Source organism: Salvia hispanica, chromosome 1 (genome assembly GCF_029641045.1).
Source record: "Salvia hispanica isolate PSC_SH4W2 chromosome 1, Shi_PSC_v1, whole genome shotgun sequence".
NCBI classification, from domain to species: Eukaryota; Viridiplantae; Streptophyta; class Magnoliopsida; order Lamiales; family Lamiaceae; genus Salvia; species Salvia hispanica.
This window is the reverse complement of record NC_142692.1, coordinates 60052690-60074562: the sequence shown is the minus strand read 5'-3', so window position 1 is coordinate 60074562 and position 21873 is coordinate 60052690. Positions and strand designations below refer to the sequence as shown.

At 35.6% G+C, this 21873-nt stretch overlaps 2 long non-coding RNA genes, 3 other non-coding genes and 2 pseudogenes across 5 annotated transcripts; 1 reads left to right on the top strand and 6 right to left on the bottom strand.

The window, feature by feature from the left end:
• Window positions 1-22: 22 nt before the first annotated feature.
• LOC148934251 (uncharacterized) lies at window positions 23-3234 on the bottom strand. Its single transcript, XR_016136708.1, has 3 exons — window positions 1203-3234; window positions 715-1121; window positions 23-314 (listed from the first exon to the last, which is right to left on the bottom strand). It is a non-coding gene; the product is annotated as an uncharacterized LOC148934251 (long non-coding RNA).
• A 58-nt stretch (window positions 3235-3292) lies between these two features.
• On the top strand, window positions 3293-6144 carry LOC148934249 (uncharacterized). The gene is made up of 3 exons (XR_016136705.1): window positions 3293-3609; window positions 3696-4237; window positions 5896-6144. It is a non-coding gene; the product is annotated as an uncharacterized LOC148934249 (long non-coding RNA).
• Window positions 5882-6079, bottom strand: LOC148934250 (U2 spliceosomal RNA). The gene has a single exon (XR_016134765.1). It is a non-coding gene; the product is annotated as a U2 spliceosomal RNA (small nuclear RNA).
• Window positions 6145-6576: 432 nt separating the features above from the next.
• LOC125185856 (U2 spliceosomal RNA) lies at window positions 6577-6765 on the bottom strand. Its single transcript, XR_007170339.2, has one exon. It is a non-coding gene; the product is annotated as a U2 spliceosomal RNA (small nuclear RNA).
• Window positions 6766-7941: 1176 nt separating this feature from the next.
• Window positions 7942-8118, bottom strand: LOC125185855 (U2 spliceosomal RNA; annotated as a pseudogene).
• Window positions 8119-8564: 446 nt separating this feature from the next.
• LOC125185849 (U2 spliceosomal RNA) lies at window positions 8565-8751 on the bottom strand. Its single transcript, XR_007170335.1, has one exon. It is a non-coding gene; the product is annotated as a U2 spliceosomal RNA (small nuclear RNA).
• A 296-nt stretch (window positions 8752-9047) lies between these two features.
• On the bottom strand, window positions 9048-9253 carry LOC125185844 (U2 spliceosomal RNA; annotated as a pseudogene).
• Window positions 9254-21873: the final 12620 nt, after the last annotated feature.

Sequence of the window (21873 nt, the reverse complement as noted above, 5' to 3'; positions counted from 1 at the left end):
ACAGTAAATAATATCAACTAAGTGATTCTTGTAAAATCAAGAACCTGCCCTTTATATTTTGAATGAATCAATATTGAGCTATAAAGGAATCAAGACGAGACATAGTTGTTGTTCTATCCCGATTATTTCAAGTGAAAATACAAGAATAAATCCAAAACAAAAAGTTCTCAATGCCCGATACAATCTAATACTATTACAAAAGAATCAAATTCTAATCTTTTACAATTTGAGGAGAGAGATGCAAGCCTCAGATCGCTCGTTCAATGGTTGCACCCTACTCCAAGGAATAGCCAAGGTTCTTCAAATGAGTGTTCCTACGTGATGAGAGAGAGTTAGAAGGAGTAAGATACTAGCATTTATTATTCATATCAAGAGAAATCTTTTAAAAATCATATTAGATTTGGAAATCTCTGATCAAATCCATAGAGATTTCATGAAGGCAATGGAGATGCAAGTAGTGTGATATCTAACGGTTATTATCAACTTAGCATTAAATGCTATAATCCTAATATAAGATTACAACATTTTTTTTTGTTTGGCAGTAAAACTCCCCAAGGTAAAACTCCCCCATGTTAAAACCTTCCCCAAGTTTAAGCTCCCCCCACACTTGCATAGCAACTTGCAAAGGAACATCAATTATATAAACCCCAAGGCTTTGCACTTCAAGCACACATCACTATCAAACATTCTAAAATTCTCTTCACACCCACATACCAGCACAACATAGAATAGAGGAGTACAAGGATGGAGATTTGCACACAATAGTAGAGTCGAGCCCAACGATCCAACGATACTTTTTCACATCGAAAGGTAAATCCCAAGCCTTTCTTTCCTTCTTATGTACAAGCATTTGCATATCTAAAGAGAAAGTAGAATCTGCCCAAATCTGAAATCAACAATACACAGCAAGTTTAACACCATGTTTCACCATCAAATTTCAAATAGCAAGATAATTGTTCAAATTCATATAATATGTATAATCCAAGTCCTACAACCAAGCTAAGCATAAATTAAGAATCTTATCTCTTGAATATGAATCTGCCAGATTCCGGCCACTGAACTTAGGCTCCCCGTGACACGGTGGAAACCCCATATCTCCGATCCGTCATTAGTTTCACCATCTACAAGTTACACACCAAACCTTTAAATCAAAGATCAAATCTTTAGAAATAAAACCAAAAAGGAAATAGAATGGAATTTACCTAATTTACCTCTCGGGAGTTGGTGAGGAGGCAGCGGCCGGGCTGGAGTGGCGCCGAGAACCTGCTCCGGCAGCACGACGAACGGAGGAGGCCGAAGCCGCCGCCTGTGCATGCACAGTGGCGGCGGCGGATCCGAGAGAGAGAGGGACGGTGGCGGCAGAGCCGAAGAGAGGGAGAGATAGAGGAGGGGTAAGGGAGAGAAGAGAGGGAGCATCGGAGAGAGAGAGGGACGCCGCCGGAGGCTGCGGCGGACGGCGGCGCCGGCAGGGTAGCGACGGCGGCATCAGGTAGTGAGTGGGAGGAGCTTCTCTCACATCAAATTAAGGTTAGGTTGAATGATGAGAGATAATGAATTTGGGTATTTACATATATGAGTTTTGGGGAGTGATCAATTGCTAACTACAACTAATTTAAGACCACATGATTTTAAAAAACGTGTGGTCTACAATTTGCCACGTGTAATTTTTGTTTTTATTAATTAAATCGAAAAAATTTAAAAAAAAACCAAATTAGGGTTTTGGATAAAAATGTCAATATAGTGTTTCGAAAATAACAACACAATGCTTTGAGAATGTCAACACAAATTTAGGATTGACATTGTATATGCTTTATATTGACATATTATCTTAGCTGTATTGACATTAGCCTGTGTACGAAAAAAATACGAAAATTCTAGATTTTTTTTTTCAAATTTTGACGTCGGAACATATGCATGTAGTATATCGTTGGAATCCTTATAAAATTATCTTTAATTTGATATATGTTATATGAATTTAAAGTTTTGGGATTTCTTTTAAAAGTTAGTTATAACTAACTTGACATTAATACCCCTATTGATTTTTATTAGAATTAATCCTTATTGACGTTTTTTTTATCGTATTGACATTTTGTGGTTAATGATCCAGACCTTTAATTTGAATATCTAATGACTATTATTGAGTTGTAGTTAGCAATTAAGCATTGAGTTAGCAATATAACACTCCCCTATGAGTTCTTTTCTTATTGGACTAATAATTTATTTGTTTGGGTTAGAGAGGTAAGAAATAAATCTGACCCCATTTACAATTTGATAAGAGACAGATGCAATAAATAGTTAATAGAGGCTCGATTCCAGATTTATTTATTTCTTTGGGCTGTAAATAAAAGATCGTCGTGGCCTACTTTTATCCAAAACTAGTGTTAAAACCCGTGCTATGCACGGGCCAAACGATTTTCAAAAGATGATGTTGAATAATAAAGAAAAAAAGAGAATAACAATGGTGTTTATGATTATAAAAATGTTTTAATTACAATAGTATAAATATTTAATAACATTATCAAGAATTAAAAAAGGAAAACGTACTCCTTCGAACTCAATCTAAATAAAAAAAATTATAAAATTGATATAATTCAATCTAAATATAGATAGAAAAATACCTCCAGATTGAAACAAACATGACAATGCAACAGTATTGCCTTCCATATTAGACGTATCAAGTTCATCACGATCAACATCATTTATAAGCCAAAACCCAATTAATTCAACCCCAAAACCCAATCCTATTGTAAAAAATTTAATATATAATATTAAATTTTGTAGAATACATATTAATTAATAAAATAATTAAAGAAGGAAAAAAATGTAAATAGTTTAATCTCATGTTACATGTTATATCTAATTACATAATTATGAATAAAACAAATAAAACATATTTTTTGATAAATATAAAATTTATTAAATAAATAAAAACAACAATATATAATAAAAATAAAATTCTCATATATACATATAAATATTAAAAACAATTATTATACATTCATTATAAAGCTTTAATTACACAATTAAATGGCCCAACACATTAAAACACATACGCAAAAAAAGAATGGAATAAGCCCAATTCGATTTTTTAAATTGGCCCATGCATCTAAATAATGCAGGCCCAGAAAATCAAAAGTCCAATAACAATATTATCATTAGTTGGGAACTAATTAACTTAATTAGACTATATCAAATATAATTAACACGCTTATGAAACAAAACCATAATTTATACACCATATATAAGTCATTCACTCCTCTCTCTCCTCCCTCCTTGTCGGCGCAAACCCTAAACTTTCTCCATTACAATTCGCCGGAAAATCCGTCGTCTACCACCGAATCGCCGCCGGGGATGACACCAGCACACCTTACAACTCCTTACCAACTCCTTACCACTGTTAATCCAAAGATTTGAACCTAAAGCACTACCAAAACAATCTCAAAAACTACAAATTCGACGATTTAGATGCCTGACTAAATTCTGTTCGCCGAAAGCTTATCGAGGTCATCGGTTTAACGAAGAAGACGAAGAGTGGTGTAAAATCCGTTTCAATAGAGCAAAAATCCATTGATATTTCAGCAATTACATCGAAATCGGTTTCGGTTAAAGGTATATTCGTGAGAAAATCCATTTAATATTAAAAAATGTCGAACAATAGATCTAATCTGCCTCTTTTCATTTTGGTTTTTTTTCAGATTCGAAGAAGTAGTAGAAGACTTTCAATGATTCAACAAATTGATCGAAATATTGGAAAAAAAGACCACAAAAAATCGAAAACCCTATAATTACATGCCTACTCAGATAAGTTTCTCACACTAAGTTCGGTTCATCAGTATTTTGAGCAATTACATGTTGAAATGTTGTTGACAAACTTTATTAGGTAGAGATCCACAGTTGTGACCAAATATAGAAAAATTTTTATATCACTCTGAGATTTCATTTTGATGCAACACCATTGGATAGAAGAGCATTTTATAGAATTTCAGAATCTGTATAAGACTTGCTATCTATTAGAAATAAAAGGTTTTATGACAATTTACATGATACCAATGCTTTTTCTACATGAATATACATTCTATAGATGTTGTGAAAGGAGATTATACGATACTGCAAATTTTTTTACAAAAAAAATACTTACTTTTGTTTAATGTCAGGAAAGATATTTGAAAGACAATGATATATGCAAGAAGAAGAAGGATAAAAAGATTCTGCAGTCAATTCAGCAAGCTAAACAGAGGTATAATACTAACCTGAAGCTTCAGTTGATAAAGCTTATAGTTGTGGAACTCTTCTACTTTTTCATTGTAAACACACAAAAATGTAAAACACAAAATGCTGCAACAGATGAGGATTTATTTATAGATGATTAAGGAGTGTTTACTAACCTTCCAAAGAAATCCAAAAATTTGTAAATGATTACTACTCAGCCTGCATGTAAAGTGAGAGTATTGAATCATGATTAAGAATTGAGGATCCATATAAGTAGATTCAGCACAAAAACCTTATGATTTTGAAATTCTGATTTTCAAACTATGGCATTTTATGTTAACATCATGTTATGCTTTACATAATTTCTCTGTAGTATTTGCAACTTTGTGGTCAGTTTGTTAATTTGAGGTCAGGTGCCAGTTTGTGGTCAATGTGTTAATTTGTAATCAATTTGTTTATCTCTTATGCCAAAACCTCTGAAAACTTAAGAGAAAATGGATTAAAAATATGTAAACATTCCTATTAAAATTAAAACATAAAATAAAACTGGAATAATGAACAATTGTAAAAAAAACTTAAATAGAATATCACGGAAGAATAAAACATAACATTAAATAATTGTAAGTCATAATCTTAATAGTTCAATAATAAGCCAAAAAGATGATCCCAAAAAACAAAACTTAAACATCGTCTTAACATCAAATCACAAGCCAAATATCTTTATAAGGATCTACTCTCCACCATTCACTTTCTGCCTTTTAAGAGCCTCAAAATCAATGTAATCTTCACACGCATCAAACTCCATATCCAAGCATCTCTTCACAGTGCCTACCTCAATCCATTTAGAATTATTATCATTCTCTATACTGGACAAGTCTGGTGTTTGAAAGCTTTTTTCAGAGACCTGTAAAGTAAAAAATTTAATAACATCTAAAACACATAGAAGAAGAATAATAATTGAAATAAATACCTCAGCAAGATCATCTCTAAACAATAGATCTGATAGCTTCACCTGAGAACTAATAGGTTCGGAAACAAAACCTTCAGGGATATATTTTTCAACAATTTCAAGAGTCTTACAGGCTTTGTTCACAGTAAATGGATGGATAACTGGATAATCAAAATGATCCTTCAGCTGGACTTTAAACAGAAAATTCTGTCCACAAAGCTTGTCCTCTATCCTCCTATTTGATATTTTAATGGATGATTTCTTTTCCTAGTTATGGTTGGGAAGTTAGATGGAAGATAACTATGATCTTGTTATTAAGATGAAGTGTTGGCGTAAAGTTCTTCAATATAATTAATGGAAATTGTGTTGCTACCTTGGATTGACAGAATTTGCTTTGCTAGCATAATCTAAATCTAAATGGTGAGCAAAATATGTATTTTTGGTAGGAAAATGTTGGAACAGCCTCTATATTAAAGGGAATTTTGACGATTTTTGCAAAGATGTTGAAAATAAGTTTGAATATTTACTACATTACTAGAATAAGAAAAATGAAGAAGAGTTAATACTTTATAGGCCAAGTTGTTTAAATAAATTTGGAACTAGTGTTTGCATTATCTTAACTGTATTTTGTTTATATATTTTAGTTGGGGATTTAGAGCAAGGATATAATCTTTTAAAAATATGATAGATATTTAGAATCACATAAAGATTTAACTTGTACTGGTGGGTTGTGCCAGGCCCGTGCAATAGTGCAACGCATGGCTGACGCTTTTGAAGACCCAAGTAGCAAGCTACGTTGATGGATCTTCACTCTCGAAAAATAAATTTAATATCGTGTGAGCCGATGGGCCACATATCAGATATTAAACTGATAAGAACAGATACTACACTTGATCTTAGCCAAAAGGCCGAGAAAAGTATGAGCTTCAACATCTACCGCATCTCTTCTTTTATACTTATGATTCGAATACAACTTTCTTTCTTGAGTTGGATGTGGGATAATTTTGAATCAAAATTATGCTTTTTTAACGTAGCTTCATCGGATATAAAAAGAATTATAAAGTAAAAACCTGTAGCACAAATATTCTTCTAATTAGCATATGACAATGACTCACAGTAAAGTACAAACCTGCGGCACAAATATTCTTCTAATTAGTATATGACAATGACTCACAAAGGGATTTGTCTATAGAGAGAATGAACTCAACGCTAGAAAACCATTGAATCTAAATTGCGAACCTAAAATATCCACAAACCGATATGTGAAAAATAATTACGTAAAGAGAGATCCCAACGTAGTTATAACTAGTAATTAATATAAAAAACACAATGTAAAGGGAAACTAATAGAATTAATATTAAATAAAAAAAATAATTACTTTAAAGATAGACACTCAGGTAAAGATTCAACTTTAATTAGTTTGGTGAGCCAGGCCCGTGTTATAGTGCAACACATGGGCGACGCTTGAAGACCCAAGTAGCAAGCTACTTCTATAGATCCTTACCCTCAAAAAATATATTTAATATCGCGTGAGCCGATGGCCCACATATCGGACTGAGAAGAACAGACACTACAGTTGATCTTAGTCAAAATGCCGAGAAAGGTATGAGCTTCAACATCTCTACGCACGTCTTCTTTTATACTTATGATTTGAATACAACTTTCTTTCTCGTGTTGGATGTGGGATAGTATAAACTCTTATTGTTTTGAATCAAAATTATGCTTTTTTAACGTAGTTTCATCGGATATAAAAGGAATTATAAACTACAAACCTGCAGCACAAATACTTTTCTAATTAGCATATGAAAATGACTCACAAAGGAATTTGTCTATAGAGAGAATGAACTCAATGCTAGAAAACTATAGAATATAAATTGCGAACCTAAAATATTCGCAAACCAATATGCGAAAAGCAATTACGTAAAGAATGAACCCAATATAGTTATAACTACAAATTAATATAACCCAACGACGCATCCGAGAAAGTCATTTAGCTTCAATACTCACAAAGGGTTCAACCTTCATTTCCAATGCTAGAAAACTATAGAATCTAAATTCTAAATCTAAAATATCAACAAATTGATATGTGAAAAGCAATTACGTAAAGAAAGATCCCAGGATAGTTATAACTACAAATTAATATAAAAAACACACTGTAAAGGGAAACTCATAAAATTAATATTAAATAAAAAAACAATTAATTACTATGGGTAGTGATAAAATGCAAACTCATATATTGTACAAACTCCAAACTTTTTAAAACATTATCAACACAAAATCAATACAATGTCAACATAGTATAAAATTTCAAGATTTTGATGTCAACACAATTTCAACATATCATCAACCGTTGACATTGTATTGACATTTTTTTTTGCTACTCCCTCCGTTTCACTATAGTTGAGGCGGAACTTTAGGGCACGGAGTCTAAGAAAGGGATGATGGGTGTGTTAAATAAATGGATAAAAAAGCAAGAGAGAGGAAAAGGTAGAGAGAATAAAGTATAAAGTGAATAAAGTAGAGAGAATAAAGTAAGAGAGAGTAAAGTAAGAAAAAGAAAAAAGTTACCGTATATGGAAATGACTCAACTATGAAGAAACTTCCCGAAATGGAAAAATGACTCAACCATAGTAAAACGGAGGGAGTATTATTTTATCATCTTTTGATATTTTCTAACGGTCCATATCATAGTTTTGAGTTTGTACAATATTTAGAGTTTGTATTTGATCACATTCCTAATTACTACAAAGATAGACACCCAGGTTAATATTCAACTTGAATTTGTGTGGTGCGCTAGGCCCGTGCAATAGTGTAACCCATGGGCGACGCTTGAAGACCCAAGTAGCAAGCTACTTTGATTGATCTTCACCCTCAAAAAATAAATTTAATATCGTGGAGCCGATGGCCCACATAACAGATATTAAATTGTTAAGAACAAATACTACACTTGATCATGAGCTTCAACATCTACGCACCTCTTCTTTTATACTTATGAATCGAATACAACTTTCTTTCTCATGTTGGATGTGGGATAATATAAACTTTTATTGTTTTGAATCAAAATTATGCTTTTTTAACGTAGCTTCATCGATATAAAAACAATTATAAACTCCAAACCTGCATCACAAATCTTCTAATTAGCATATGACAATGACTCACAAAGAGATTTGTCTATAGAGAGAATGAACTCAATGCTAGAAAACTATAGAATCTAAATTGCGAACCTAAAATATCCACAAACCGATATGTGAAAAACAATTATGTAAAGAAAGATCCCAAGATAGTTATAACTACAAATTAATATAAAAAAACACACTGTAAAGGGAAACTCATAAAATTAATATTAAATAAAAAATATTTAATTACTATAAAGGAAGACACCCAGGTAAAGATTCAACTTGAATTGGTGTGGTGCGCCAGACCCGAGCAATAGTGCAACGCATGGGCGATGCTTGAAGACCCAATTAGCAAGCTACTTTGATGGATCTTCAACCTTAAAAAAATAAATTTAATATCGTGTGAGCTGATTGCCCACATAAACTGATAAGAACGGATACTACACTTGATCTTTGCCAAAAGGCCGAAAAAGGTATGAGCTTCAACATCTACACACCTCTTCTTCTATAGAGAGTTGAGATCAATGGTAGAAAACTATAGAGAGAATGAACTCAATGCTAGAATACTATAAAATCTAAATTGTGAACCTAAAATATCCATAAACCTATATGTGAAAAGCAATTATGTAAAAAAAGATCGCCAAAATTAGTTATAACTAAAGATCAATATCAAAAACACATTATAAAGGGAAAATCATAAAATAAATAATATATATCATAAAAAGTTAATTACTATAAAGTTAGACACCCTAGTAAAATTTCTACTTGAATTGGTGGGGTGCGTCAGGCCCGTGTAATAGTACAACACATTGACGACGCTTGAAAACCCAAGTAGCTAGCAAGCTACTTTGATGGATCTTCATCCTCAAAAAATAAATTTAATATCGTGTGAGCCTATGGCCCACATATCAGATATTAAACTGATAAGAACAAATACTACACTTGATCTTAGCCTTAACCAAAAGGCTGAGAAAGGCATAAGCTTCAACATCTACGCACCTCTTCTTTTATACTTTTGATTTGAATCCAACTTTATTTCTCGTGTTGGATGTGGGATAATATGAACTTTTTTGTTTTGAATCAAAATTTTGCCTATTTAACGTAGCTTCATCGGGTATATAAACGAATTGGAAACTACGAACCTGCAGCAAAAATATTCTTGTAATATTTTGTCTACAGTGAGATTTAACTCTATGCTAGAAAACTATAAAATCTAAAGTGTGAACCTAAAATATCCATATGCTAATTGCAAGCATTGTCATATGTGAAAACAATTACGTAAAGAAAGAGACCCAAGATCAATTACAACTCAAAATCAATATCAGAAATACACTGTAAATGGAAACCCATAATATAAATAATAAATAAAATATACAATTAAGTACTATAAAGTTAGGCACCCAAGTAAAGATTCAACTTGAATAGGTGGGGTGCGCCGGGCCCGTGCAATAGTGCAACGTATGGGCGACAATTGAAGACCCAAGTAGCAAGCTACTTAGATCCATGTTGTTTACGTGATTTTTAGTCGGCAGTTAGCGTAGATCTGCGTTTTCCGGTGTTGATTTCGTGTTTCCGTACATTTTTCAATCATGCTCTGTTTTCTCGCATTTTAGTTCATCCATGGTGTTTTCAAGCTCTATTTTGTGTATATAGGTGAGTAAGATGAAGTAGAAAATCGCAACAAAATCTGAAAAGTAGCTTAAGTTTAATTGTTTTTGTCATTACATGATTTTGTTTTTCCATTCAGTATGACTAGATAAAGTAGTATTCCTCTTTTCACTTTTTTCAGCTCCATGACCATTTTAGGAAAGTCGTTGCAATTTTGCTTTTTAGTTGTTTTCATGTTTTATTAAAATGATAAAAAATATTTTCATATATTTTTTTTCTGTACCTCTATAGTCTAGTTGGTTAGTTAGTTAGAGTTCACTTTCGTTTCCCAAGTCAAGTAGCTAGGTTACATTGCTGTCAAGTAGCTAGGGTTCACTTTCGTTTCCCAACCTTTCCTAGAACATCCTTTTCATACAAACAGCTCTCGATAGCCCTCTATCTTTGTGGTATCGATCTTTACTCCCCTATAATAGCCAGTAGAAGTGAGTTAAGGTTTTGAAAACGCTTGGATTAGACATCCAACAACACGAGGCTAGGTCTAAGATTTAACTTGACCCATGTAGAGAGTCTACTTGATCATACTGCATTTTATCTTAGACTCCCTCCGTCCAAAGATATTAGACCCACTTCTTTTGGGCACAGGAATTTAGGAGGTGTTGTTTAGTGGTGTAAGTGGAGTTAGTAGTAAAGTAATTTTTACCATAAATAAAAATGGCTCAAATATGTTGGGACACCCCAAAGTGGTATACGAGTCTAATATATTGGGACAGAGGGAGTACTATTTATAAACGCAAGTGCAAAAGAAGCAACTTTCACTCAAAAAATAAATAATAAAAAAAAATATTAAGTACAATAAAGTGAGACACCCAAGTAAAGATTGAACTTGAATTAGTGAGGTGCGTCAGGCCCTTGCAATAGTGCAATGCATAGGGTCTCTATTAGGGGTGGGTAAACAGTTTTCGGGTTGGTTCCGATTTGACATTTTGCTCCAAGTCGGTTATCGGGTATAACTGATAACTGAAGTTAAATTCAATTTAATTTGAGTTATATTTTTAATTAATACTAGAAAATTTGTAATTTACTTTCAAACTTTGCAACAATATAGTGTAATATATTTCCAAATTTTGTCAAAGTCTCATATTGCAATGTCGAAAAAGTCTTTTTTAATTTGTGTTTGTATCAGTTATATTTATAATATCTCAAAGTCCATAAAGTGTCTAAAGTCTAAACATTATTTAAAAAATAAGATCTCTCAAAGTCAATAAAGTTTTATTGCTTAAGCATTACTACTATTTTAAAAATAGGATAACTCTTTACTTATTATTGGAAAAAAGTTTTTAAATTTAAGATCATTTAAAGTTTAAGTCTTGAAAAATGTCTTAACAATCTATGTATTACTTGTAAAGAAAAGTATAATAATAATAATAATAATAATAATAATAATAATAACTAATAATAGTAATAATAATAATAAGTAGATGAAAAGTTAAAAAGTTAATACTATAAATAATTTTAATTTCAATTATATTTTTAATTAATAATAGAAGTAATTGTAATTTTCTTTCAAACTTTGTAACAATAGATGAAATTGTAATTTACTTCCAAATTTCTTCAAAGTCTCATATTGCAATGTCGAAAAAGTCTATTTTAATTTGTGCTTGTATCAGTTATACTTATAATATCTCAAAGTCTATAAAATGTCTAAAGTCTAAAACATTATTTTAAAAATAAGATCTCTCAAAGTCAATAAAGTTTTATTGCTTAAGCATTACTACTATTTTAAAAATAGGATAACTCTTCACTTATTATAGGATAAAAGTTTTTAAATTTAAGATCATTTAAAGTTTAAGTCTTTAAAAGTGCCTTTACAATTTATGTATTACTTGTAAATAAGATTACAATATTAATAATAATAATAATAATAATAATAACAATAATAATAATTAATAATAGTAATAATAATAATAATAATAATAATTAATAATAGAAATAATAATTATAATAATAATAATAAGTAGATGAAAAGTTAAAAGTTAATATCACAAATAATTTTAATTTCAGTTATATTTTAAATTAATAATAAAAGTAATTGTAATTTACTTTAAAACTTTGTCACAATAGATGAAATTGTAATTTACTTCCAAATTACGTCAAAGTCTCATATTGCAATGTCAAAAAAGTCTATTTTAATTTGTATCACTATCACTTATAATATCTCAAAGTTTATAAAGTTTCTAAATATTATTTTATATAAATAAGATCTCTCAAAGTCAATAAAGTGCTTAAGCATTACTACTATTTTAAAAATAGGATAACCCTTCACATATTATTGGAGAAAATTTATGTATTACATGTAAATAGAATAATAATAATAATAATAATAATAATAATAATAATAATAATAACTCTAATTTCAATTCGATTAGTTTGGTTATAACCGATAGCCGACCGGTTCTAACCGAGTCGGTTAATTAAGTAACCCAACTTGAGATCGGGTCGGTTCCGATTAGTTTTTTTATAAAACTTTGGGGTCAGTTAACCAACCGAATAACCACCCATAGTCACTATACAAGTTCCAAAAGCATATAAAAGCTAAATTGCAAGTCTGGAATTTCTATAAACCTATCTATTAATCTAGGGTGGGTCAGTACGTTATATCGTACGAGAACGTTATACCGCATCTTGTACCAAAAATTGCAGTATGACAAAATATCATACCGATACAAGACCGAATTTTTGGTATATCGCAATCTAGTATAAGAAAAATTTGGTAAAGTTTAGTTTTGAGACTATTACTTTACCGCACTTTTACGATATACCGAAGTACTATACACAGTAACAACGGTATGCAAAAAAAAAAATTGTTTTATACACAAAATATTTAAGAGTAGGATTTTCGGAGTTTTTTTTTTAAATTATATTTTATATATAAATATATTAAATATAATATACTCCCTCCGTCCCACTTTAGGAGTCCTGGTTTACCTTTTTAGGTGTCTCACTTTAGGAGTTCCGGTTGGAATATTACATAAATGGTAATAGGCCTCACATTCCACTAACCTTTTTTCACTCTCATTTTATTATAAAACTAATATATAAAAGTAGGATCCACATTCCACTATCTTTTTCACCAACTTTTCTTTACAATTCTTAAAACCTGTGCCGAACTCAAATGGGACTCTTAAAGTGGGACCGGGGGGGGGGGGTAATATTTAACATATACCGATCTTTCGGTATACACCAAGTATGCGATACACCGCTATATAGGAAAAATGATTATGTTACCATACCAAAAGATTTCGGTGTAGCAAAAAATTGGTATTTTTGGTATTTTTTTTCTTTACGATAAGTGTGGTATTTCGGTTTTTTTTCTCACCCCTAATCAATTCTACGCAGTAAAGATCCCCAACATTAGATCTCCATTCAACTCCAAAACACATAAAATTAAAAGCTCTATTGGCCACATATTTCCATCCGAGAAATCTAAATGAAAACAGATTCGATATTTTGAACCATTATACTCCCTCCGTCCCGTTTTAGGAGTCTCAGTTGATCAATTTTGGGTGTCCCACTTTAGGAGTCCCGGTTGGGATAAACTAACAAAAAATGCCTACAAAGTAAAAAAGTGTTAAAAGTGGTGAAGGGGTTTTGCACGTGTGTCGTGGGCACTTGTCCCTCCTTTCTACAAGATTTATAGTTTCCCACTTTTGCAACAAATATTACTAAGTATTAGTGGCAAGAGAGGGGTCAAACCACAGAGACCATGGACATACTCGAGATTGCTTCTACAACACGGGTTTGGTGTTACCCACCACGCCTTGACCACTGGAGTATGGATCTAATTACTAGAGTGGGAAACTGAACTTTAAAGCATGAGAACAGGGATTGGGAGCTTAAACTAAACTAATAGAGCATGAAATGAAATGTAATCCCGGCGTCGGAGTTGTCAATTCCTCCGCCGAGACTATAGAGTTAAGCTACATGAAAGCAACTAAATCATTAACATGAAAGTAAATCAAAGCGGTAAAGAAAGCAAGGATCCAACATCGGAGTCGTCAATTCCTCTGCCGAAAACATTAAATCTAACTAGAAAGCGAGGTGTGAAGGAGCTTCTAAGATGGGGGCGTCAATTCCACCGTCGAAACGACCATCATACTGTAAACCTGCACTGAAACATTGAAAACATGAAAATAAACTAAAGCAACATAAAACTGGAATTAAACTGGGTCCCAACAGCGGAGTCGTCAATTCTTCCATTGAAACTCAGGATCTAACTGCAGCATCTCAAAAGCGGTAAAGAAAGTAAGGATCCAACATCGGAGTCGTCAATTCCATCGTCGAATCAACCAACACACTGTAAACCTGCACTAAAGTATGGAAAACATGAAATTAAATGTAATCCCAATGTCGGAGTCGTCAATTCCTCCATCGAAACTACATAGCTAAACTACCAATTGCGAAAAGCATCCAAGAAATACAAGTAAAATAGCATCATCAACATAAAAATAAACAAAAGCTTTATAAAATTGGAAATAAGCGAGGTCCAACACCGAAGTCGTCAATTCCCTTGTCAAACCCATTAAATCTAACTACAAAGTGAGGGGGTGAAGGAGCTTCTAAGATGGAGGCGTCAATTCCACCGTCGAAACGACCAACACCATGTTAATATACACTAGAGCCTTGAAAACATGAAATTAAAAGTGATCCCGACGTCGGAGTCGTCAATTCCTCCGCCGGGGCTACAAAGTTGAGTTAAACTAAGCAAGGTTTGTGGTTTCCTTTGAAGATCTAGCCATGGATGCATGTTAGTATATTGTAAGTGTCTTAGCTTGCCTCATCAATGACTATGTATCACAATTTCCACTCTATCCAATGTTACTTCTTGTTTTGATCATCTTAGTTTCCTTAACTCTTGTTGGGTTGCCTTTATTGATAAAATAGAAAACCAAGTCTCACAAAAATACCTAGATCAAGCATCACAAATGGGTAAATCCTTGGGAAATGGATCACAAAATACATGGATCCACATCATTTGGTATCTAGAGCCTAGTACCCACTAGTTGTTTGATCTATTGTTGCTTTGGGTTGGGTTATTTTCCTTTTTGTCTTTTGTTTTTGCTCTGTTTTGTTGGGATGATTGGATTAAGCTGAAATTTGGTGTGTATGATCTATGTTATGTGAACTACGTGCCTGCAAAATTTCATCAAAAAATTCGTTCGTTTGCCTAATTAACCGTGGAGATTAACATCATTGCGCTGTTTTGGCATAGTTGGGGAAAACCATACAAAACATATCCAACCATAAAATCTGACTATATATGACCATTTTTCCCTTGATCTAGACTTGTTTGGGAATCAATCCACCAAAATTCATCCAAATTGGGCGTGGGAATCAATACCAAAAAAAAATCATAAAGATAAGCCAAATTTCAGCAAAAGTGTCACCCCTTGTTTGTTTTTCATTGACTTGCATCTTGCTAATATGAGTTTATGGCTTTGTCTTCTTGATTTTGTTGACCAAGGAGTATACCTTGATTGATCCACCTCAAGCACTTAAATCTTGGAATTGGAGTTGTGAGTGTGAGTGAATCCACCTTTCTCACAATATTCTAAGCCTTTGTCGAGAGTTACTGGGGAGTGATTTGAGGGGGGGTTTGGGACATCAAGGTTGAGTTCATCTTCTTAAATTCTACTTTCTTTTATTACTAACCTCTAGGACTAGTTCCTAGTGTTTGTTTGATTTGTAGGTACTTACTCTATGCCTCCTCGCACCCGGTCCAACAAAATGGCGGGGACAAGTGCGGAAGGGGAGGAAACAAGCATGACTCACCCTATACCCGATGGGGACCTTGTGACCATGATGGCCCGAATGATGAAGGAACTCAAACAAGAGATGATGATCCAGATGGATGTGCGAGCAAAAGAATCCATTGCTCAATCAAAAGAATCCGAAGCCCGCATGCTTGCCGCCCAAAACACTTTATTTGAGGAGTTCAACACTTGGAAGGGAGAGCAGGGGACGGGGCCTCCCACTCCTATGGGCAATTTTGTGCCTAATGAGGTTCCGGAGGAAAATGTTGAAGAGGAGGAGTATGAGGGGTGGCAAGGAGGGAATGTTCGGGATAGGGTTAACAATGTGGAGAATGGAAGGTTTGGGAGGGGAAATGGAGTCAATAGGCGAGGGGGAGGAGGAAATGGGGGGTATGGTCGCTATAGAGGAGGAAATCAATATGAAGGGATGGAGCCTTATGGGGATAGAGTTAGGAGGGATAGGTATTATGAGGAGGAGCCCCGACCAAGGTTTGATGATCCGTCCAAGACCTTGAAACACAACCTTCCCAAATTCCATGGAAAGTTCGATCCCGAAGCCTACCTGGAGTGGGAATCTCAAGTGGAGAAAATATTTTCCCTCCACAACTATTCCGAGGGAGATAAGGTGAAGATTGCTTTGGCCGAGTTTAGGGGTAATGCTAACACTTGGTGGAATGATGTGTTGAGAAAGATGAGGATAGCTAGGATGGGGGAAGTGCGTTCATGGGATGAGTTATGCCGAATCATGAAGGAGTCCTTTGTACCGAGGTCCTATTATCTTAAACTTCGTGGGGAGCTTCAAGATCTAAGCCAAGGGTCCATGAGTGTGATGGATTACTACTATGAACTTCTTGCTTTGATGAACAAGATTGGAGTAAATGAATCGGAGGAAACCACTCAAGACCGCTTCATCCATGGTCTCAACACGTCCTTGAAGCATAAAGTCCAAATTGAGGCGTTGAGGGGAATCACATTGGGAGAAGTACTAAGTTTTGCCGAGACTTTTGAGAGGCAAGGTAAAGAGGTGGCTCTCAACAAGGCAAGGGTGGCGTCTAGTCAAATCGGGACGGGAGGAAACAAGTGGAGTACCCCTTCCAAGAAGATAAAGAGTTCACCTATTACTCAAGGCAAAGCACCGTACAAGGGATCTCCAAGCTCAAGTCCACAAGTTACCAAGAACCCTTCCTCAACGGAGAGTAGTAAGGTACACTGCTTCAAGTGTAAGGGCTATGGTCACTATGCTCGTAAGTGTCCTAACCAAAGAGTCATGGTTATTGGGTAAGATGGTAGCGTGCATAGTGAAGATGAGGAAGACGTGGTGGAAGGAGACAAGGAGGCGAGTGTAGAGCCACTCATGTCATACTCTAGTGGAGGAGAAGAGGATGAGGGGTCAAAGTCCTTGGTGATGCTAAGGATGCTCAATGTACAACCCGATCTTGAGGAGCATAAAGAACAAAGGTGCAACATCTTCCATATGAATTGCAAGGTATACTCTAAAACTTGTTTGGTGATTATTGATGGAGGTAGTTGTGCTAATGTAGTGAGTGAACAATTGGTGGCCAAGTTGGGGTTGAAGGTTCACAAACACCCCAATCCTTACAAGCTTCAATGGCTAGGGGAGTCCGGGGAGCTAAAGGTGAAGGATCAATGTCTCGTTCCTTTGAAGAATGGTGTCTTTGAGGATGGGGTGATGTGTGATATCATCCCAATGATGGCTTGTCACGTGTTGTTGGGAAGGCCTTGGGAGTTTGATAGGAGGGTGTATAAGAATGGTTTCACCAATGAATATTTCTACATGGTGAATGGTTTGGAGGTTAGGTTGAAGCCCCTCTTACCTAAGGATGTGTTTGAAGCACACCAACATCTACAAAGGGAAAGGGAAAGGGATAGAGAGAAAAGGCTTGTGAGAGAGGGTGAGTTAAAAAAGCCAAGTGAGAGAGGGGGTGGTGAGAGTAAAAATAAAGTACCCAAGCAAGAAAAACCACAAGCAAAGGAGGGAAAAGGTTGCTTGTTAGCTAGGGCTCCCGACCTTGGGTGGGCACTAAAAAGCCGATCAACCATCCTCCTCATGGTTTGGAATGATTTATGTTTAAATGCTAACACTAATCCTTGTCCTTTGTTGATTGAAAGTGTTTTGCAAGGTTTCAAGGATGTCTTCCCGGACGAGCTTCCAAACAAGCTCCCACCCGTGAGAGGGATTGAGCACCAAATCGACTTTGTACCGGGATCCTCTCTTCCCAACCGGGCGGCATACAAAGCCAACCCAAAGGAGACTCAAGAACTTCAAAGGCAAGTCGAGGGACTCCTTGCCAAAGGTTTGATTCGAGAATCTCTCTCACCTTGTGCCGTACCCGTTATTTTGGTACCTAAGAAGGATGGAACTTGGAGAATGTGCATGGATTGTAGAGCCATCAATAAGATCACCATTAAGTATAGACACCCTATACCTAGGTTAGATGATATGCTTGAGTATTTATGTGGCTCTAATTGTTTCTCCAAAATTGATTTAGCAAGTGGGTACCACCAAATTCGCATGAAAGAAGGGGATGAATGGAAAACCGCTTTTAAAACCAAATTTGACTTATATGAATGGCTTGTTATGCCTTTTGGATTGACTAATGCTCCTTCCACCTTCATGCGTTTGATGAATCATGTGCTTCGTCCTTTTATTGGAAAATTTGTGGTGGTATATTTTGATGATATCTTGATTTATAGTAAGAGTGTAGAAGAGCATGCTAATCATCTTAGGGATGTGCTTGAAGTGTTAAGAATGCATGCCTTATATGCCAAGTTATCCAAATGCATTTTTTGTGTTGATGAGGTTGTTTTTCTTGGGTTTGTTGTGGGGAGGGATGGTGTGAAAGTAGATGAGGAGAAAGTGAAGGCGAATAGGGAGTGGCCTACACCCAAGAGTGTGAGTGAAGTTTGATCTTTCCATGGTCTTGCAAGCTTCTATAGGAGGTTTGTGAGAGATTTTTCTATTAAGGCATATCCCCTTAATCACCTTGTGAAAAAGAATGTCGAGTTTAAGTGGGGAGATGAGCAAGAAAGAGCTTTTAACACCTTGAAAAATGACCTTACTCATGCTCCGTTGTTAGCCCTTCCCAATTTTGACAAGACTTTTGAGCTTGAGTGTGATGCTAGTTGAGTGGGGGTAGGGGGAGTGCTCATGCAAGAGGGGAAACCCATAGCCTATTTCTCCGAAAAGCTTGGCCAAGCCCAATTAAACTACCCCACATATGACAAGGAGTTGTATGCTATAGTGAGGTGTTTAGAGAATTGGCAACATTATCTCATGCATAGGGAGCTTGTAATTCACACCGACCATGAATCCATTAAGTTCCTAGGGGGACAACATAAACTTGATAAAAGACATGCTAAGTGGAGTGCTTTTCTAGAAACTTTCCCTTATGTGATCAAATATAAAAAGGGGAAGGAAAATGTTGTTGCCGATGTCCTTTCTAGGAAGCCTCATGCTCTTTCAAGTGATGATGTCTTAATTGATAATCATATGATGCATGTGAGAAAACAAGTGCTTGTTGTGTGTGCTTCCAAGTATGTTGGCTTTGAGTTCATTAAGGACTTACATAAGCATGATCACGAATTTGCCACTATTTTTGAAGCATGTGAAAAAGGATCTTTTGATAAATATTATAGGATGGATGGTTACTTGTACAAAGAGAATAAGCTTTGCATTCCTAATTGCTCTCTTCGTGACTTGTTGATTAAGGAATCTCATTTGGGAGGCTTGATGGGACACTTTGGGGTGTCAAAAACTTTTGATATTTTGAGTGAACATTTCTCTTGGCCTTGTATGAAGAAACTTGTTGAGAAATTTTGTGGTCAATGCATAGAGTGTAGGCAAGCCAAGTCTAAGTCTAGTAACTTTGGGCTTTATACTCCTTTACCTATACCTACACAATCTTGGGTGGACATTTCCATGGATTTCGTGCTAGGCCTACCCATGTCTTCTCGAAAGAATGATAGTATTTTGGTAGTGGTAGATAGGTTCTCCAAGATGGCTCATTTCATTCCATGTAGGAAGACGAATGATGCTAAATTCATTGCAAATTTGTTTTTTAAGGAGGTGGTCAAATTGCATGGGATTCCAAAAACAATTGTGAGTGATAGGGATGTCAAATTCTTGAGTTTCTTTTGGAAGACCCTTTGGGGAAGTCTTGGAACCAAGCTTCTTTTTTCTACTACCGCTCATCCCCAAACGGATGGACAAACGGAAGTAGTGAATAGGTCCTTAGAAGCCCTCCTTCGTGCTCTAGTATTTGAGAATAATATGTCTTGGGAGGAGTGTCTACCTATTGCCGAATTTGCATACAATAGGACTTTTCATTCCACTACTAAATTGTCTCCTTTTGAAGTTGTATATGGATTTAACCCCCTCACCCCGTTGGATTTGTCCGCGGTGGATTTGCCTTTGTCAATTATGCATGTGGGGACAGTTGCTCAAGTGTGCAGGATTAAAGGATCCAAGTCAGTAGGAGACGATTCAGGACGCAAGTGAAAAGGGCGCCAGAAGGGTGCAATACTGCCCAGGATGCATGCCAGAGAAAAGGCTCGAGATGGAGAAGAAGGATAGCTGGGATGATCATTAACAAGGGCAGAAAGGTCAAAACATGAAGAAAGTCTACCCTAAAAGCAAGGGCAAGCCTCCATATAAAAGAAGCCACTTGGGGAGAGAGAAAGAAGGTTCCTTAGAGTACGGTTAGGAGTTCTATGTTCTCGGTTCTCAAAACACACTTAGTAGAATTCTCTCTAGAAGATCAGTCCTTCAGCATTGTCCATCTCTCGTTCCTCGCCACAGCCATGGTTACTTGACGTCCAAGAGTCTGCCGGAGAAGTCATCGATCCACCGTTCCAGCCAGTTGCCGTAGTAGTATAGCAGTATCATCGCCCGGAGTGGCAAAACAATCGTTATTTTGCTTTCTAGTTTAATCTTTACTTGTTTTCGTCGTTGGTTTTGTTGCAAACACTCATCGTTGTTGCCTTTTGAAGTACTTTGTGATTTTCCAACGTTTACGTTATGAAGTTTCTATTTCGCATGTCGCTTTGGTTCGAGTTCGCTTCATTCTGCCTAGGAAAGTTAGATCTAGTTGTTGCTTTTAATTTCTAAGTGTTTTCTTATCTGGAGTTGTGGATCTGAGGTTGTAGTTATGTTTCAGTCTAATTTTCGTGCATGAGTTTCTGTTCTGCGCTGTGATCACCGCCTTGCATGTTAGTCAGTTAAAGTAAATTGCAGTTCCACCGTTTATTTTAAGTTCGAGCGTTTTAAATCAATGGATCTTGAGTTTGAGGTTGTGAATCTGAGTTTAGTTATGGTGTTTGTGTTCATCTGATTTTTGTTAATACTTGGTGAAGAAGAAAACGTCAAAATCAACTTTAGTTTGGACCACTTTACTTTTAAGTTACTTTTGCTTTTGTTCTCTACTTTTCAGTTGTACTATCCAGACCTGTCAGAGAGCCACCCAGCCACCAGATATGCCTTGTAGTCTAAATTTCCTCTTTTAGTAACTGTCTACTTTTCATATGCCTCTGAGACACCTTGTCCCCTATTTCCACGAACACCACCACATGCCTGTTATTTTCACACCCACTAGTCAGTAGAGTACCACCTTTATTTCTTGCCTAGGTAAAATCTCAACCCAAGCGTGGTAGCTAACCAAAAACACACAGGAAAGTCACCGCAGTTATCCAAACGTGTCCATCCTTGTGGGATTCGACCCTTACCTCCACTATACTAATCAGTAGAAGTGGGTTGGGGAAACTTGTTTGAAGCCAGGTCCCGGTTGTCATACCAACGACTCAACTGGGTCGGGAATCTCTTCCTGATCAGTTGGATACACTCCAAATTACATACGTAAAACTAGGGAAAGAACCTGGAACCTTTCAAAATGGCGCCGTTGCCGGGGATGGATGGCGTTCATACCTGTTATTGTGTGTGATCTTTTTGGTGTACATACTGTTTATAATTTTCCTTTTCTTTTTGTTTTCAATTTATGAGAAGTGGCTCGGCTCCTGGCCAGTGGAGACCAAGGATACTTCCCCGAGGAACAATACTCGTTACCACTCGTTCTGGCCTGTCGACAGCACTGTCCGACCTAGGCACGAGCAGCGACGAGAAGAAAGAAGATCTAGAGTACCAACTCCCGGAGCTTCCACCCCAACC